Below are 3907 nucleotides of genomic sequence, written 5' to 3' on the forward strand. Positions count from 1 at the left end.
CAGCCGAAGCCTGGATATTGCCCAGGTGATGCTGCATTTGGATATGGACTGCTTCAGTATCTGAGGAGTCGTAAATGAACATTGTGCAATCATCGGCGAACATCCCCACTTCTGACTTTATGTTGGAACGATGGTCACTGATAAAGCAGCTGAAAATGGTTGGGCCTAGGACACTACCCTGAGGAACTCCTGCAGTGATGTCCTGGAACTGTGATGACTGACCTCCAACAACCACAACTATCTTCCTTTGTGCTCAGTATGACTCCAACCAGTGGAGGGTCCAGTGATAGAATCAGATGGCCTAATTCTGAACGTAGCCTACTTAGAGAGCCCCTGTAGAGAGTTGTAGAGAATAGCAGACCCTATATATATTATAGAGAATAGCAGTCTCCGTGTATATTATAAACAACAGCAGCCCTAGTGTATATTATAGAGAATAGCAACCCAGTGTGTATTATAGAGAATAGCAGCCCCAGTGTATATTATAGAGAATAGCAACCCCGTGTGTATTATAGAGAATAGCAGCCCCAGTGTATGTTGTAGAGAATAGTAACCCCCATGTGTATTATAGAGAATACCAGACCCTATGTATATTGTAGAGAATAGAAGCCCCTGTGTAAATTGTAGAGATTAGCAGATGTTTTGTATAAAATAAAGTATTGCAGACCCTGTGTACATGGCCGAGAATGGCGTGCCCTGTGCACATTATAGACGACAGTCTCTACTGCTTATATCATAGAGAATGGTGTCCTCGGTGTATAGAAATACCAGACACGTTGATTGTTGGATACAGGTACTTTAATTTAACGTGAAAAAAACAATTTAAAACTTTGTGGCAGAAAACTCTGGCACTCTAAGTCAGCAGCTTATTGACCCACAGGGAGCATCACACAGTCACACCTGATATTGACCCATAGAGAGTGTCACAGTCACACCTGTTACTGACCCATAGGGCGTGTCACAGTCAGACCTGTTACTGACCCATAGAGAGTGTCGCAGTCACACCTGTTACTGACCCATAGGGCGTGTCACAGTCAGACCTGTTACTGACCCATAGAGAGTGTCACAGTCACACCTGATATTGACCCATAGAGAGTGTCACAGTCACACCTGTTACTGACCCACAGAGAGTGTCACAGTCACACCTGTTACTGACCCACAGAGAGTGTCGCAGTCACACCTGTTACTGACCCATAGAGAGTGTCGCAGTCACACCTGTTACTGACCCATAGGGCGTGTCACAGTCACACCTGTTACTGACCCATAGAGAGTGTCGCAGTCACACCTGTTACTGACCCATAGAGAGTGTCACAGTCACACCTGTTACTGACCCATAGGGCGTGTCACAGTCCCACCTGTTACTGACCCATAGAGAGTGTCACAGTCACACCTGATATTGACCCATAGAGAGTGTCACAGTCACACCTGATATTGACCCATAGAGAGTGTCACAGACCCACTTGTTACTGACCCATAGAGAGTGTCACAGTCCCACCTGTTACTGACTCATAGAGAGTGTCACAGTCCCACCTGTTACTGACTCATAGAGAGTGTCACAGTCCCACCTGTTACTGACCCATAGAGAGTGTCACAGTCCCACCTGTTACTGACTCATAGAGAGTGTCACAGTCCCACCTGTTACTGACCCATAGAGAGTGCCACAGTCACACCTGATATTGACCCATAGAGAGTGTCACAGTCACACCTGATATTGACCCATAGAGAGTGTCACAGTCACACCTGTTACTGACCCATAGAGAGTGTCACAGACCCACTTGTTACTGACCCATAGAGAGTGTCACAGTCCCACCTGTTACTGACCCATACAGAGTGTCACAGTCCCACCTGTTACTGACTCATAGAGAGTGTCACAGTCCCACCTGTTACTGACCCATAGAGAGTGCCACAGTCCCACCTGTTACTGACCCATAGAGAGTGTCACAGTCCCACCTGTTACTGACCCATAGAGAGTGTCACAGTCCCACCTGTTACTGACCCATAGAGAGTGTCACAGACCCACCTGTTACTGACCCATAGAGAGTGTCACAGACTCACCTGTTATTGACTCATAGAGAGTGTCACAGTCCCACCTGTTACTGACCCATAGAGAGTGTCACAGACTCACCTGTTACTGACCCATAGCGAGTGTCACAGTCACACCTGTTACTTACCCATAGAGAGTGTCACAGTCACACCTGTTACTGACCCATAGAGAGTGTCACAGACTCACCTGTTACTGACCCATAGAGAGTGTCACAGTCACACCTGTTACTTACCCATAGAGAGTGTCACAGACCCACCTGTTACTGACCCGTAGAGAGTGTCACAGTCACACCTGTTACTGACCCATAGAGAGTGTCACAGTCACACCTGTTACTGACCCATAGGGCGTGTCACAGTCACACCTGTTACTGACCCATAGAGAGTGTCGCAGTCACACCTGTTACTGACCCATAGAGAGTGTCGCAGTCACACCTGTTACTGACCCATAGGGCGTGTCACATTCACACCTGTTACTGACCCATAGAGAGTGTCGCAGTCACACCTGTTACTGACCCATAGGGCGTGTCACAGTCCCACCTGTTACTGACCCATAGAGAGTGTCACAGTCACACCTGATATTGACCCATAGAGAGTGTCACAGTCACACCTGATATTGACCCATAGAGAGTGTCACAGACCCACTTGTTACTGACCCATAGAGAGTGTCACAGTCCCACCTGTTACTGACTCATAGAGAGTGTCACAGTCCCACCTGTTACTGACCCATAGAGAGTGTCACAGTCCCACCTGTTACTGACCCATAGAGAGTGCCACAGTCACACCTGATAGTGACCCATAGAGAGTGTCACAGTCACACCTGATATTGACCCATAGAGAGTGTCACAGTCACACCTGTTACTGACCCATAGAGAGTGTCACAGACCCACTTGTTACTGACCCATAGAGAGTGTCACAGTCCCACCTGTTACTGACCCATAGAGAGTGTCACAGTCCCACCTGTTACTGACTCATAGAGAGTGTCACAGTCCCACCTGTTACTGACCCATAGAGAGTGTCACAGTCCCACCTGTTACTGACCCATAGAGAGTGTCACAGTCCCACCTGTTACTGACTCATAGAGAGTGTCACAGTCCCACCTGTTACTGACCCATAGAGAGTGCCACAGTCACACCTGATATTGACCCATAGAGAGTGTCACAGTCACACCTGATATTGACCCATAGAGAGTGTCACAGTCACACCTGTTACTGACCCATAGAGAGTGTCACAGACCCACTTGTTACTGACCCATAGAGAGTGTCACAGTCCCACCTGTTACTGACCCATACAGAGTGTCACAGTCCCACCTGTTACTGACTCATAGAGAGTGTCACAGTCCCACCTGTTACTGACCCATAGAGAGTGCCACAGTCCCACCTGTTACTGACCCATAGAGAGTGTCACAGTCCCACCTGTTACTGACCCATAGAGAGTGTCACAGTCCCACCTGTTACTGACCCATAGAGAGTGTCACAGACCCACCTGTTACTGACCCATAGAGAGTGTCACAGACTCACCTGTTACTGACTCATAGAGAGTGTCACAGTCCCACCTGTTACTGACCCATAGAGAGTGTCACAGTCACACCTGTTACTGACCCATAGAGAGTGTCACAGTCACACCTGTTACTGACCCATAGAGAGTGTCACAGACTCACCTGTTACTGACCCATAGAGAGTGTCACAGTCACACCTGTTACTTACCCATAGAGAGAGTCACAGACCCACCTGTTACTGACCCGTAGAGAGTGTCACAGTCACACCTGTTACTGACCCATAGAGAGTGTCACAGTCCCACCTGTTACTGACCCATAGAGAGTGTCACAGACCCACCTGTTACTGACCCATAGAGAGTGTCACAGTCC

The sequence above is a fragment of the Cetorhinus maximus genome, chromosome 31 (genome assembly GCF_964194155.1).
Source record: "Cetorhinus maximus chromosome 31, sCetMax3.hap1.1, whole genome shotgun sequence".
Classification (NCBI taxonomy): Eukaryota; Metazoa; Chordata; class Chondrichthyes; order Lamniformes; family Cetorhinidae; genus Cetorhinus; species Cetorhinus maximus.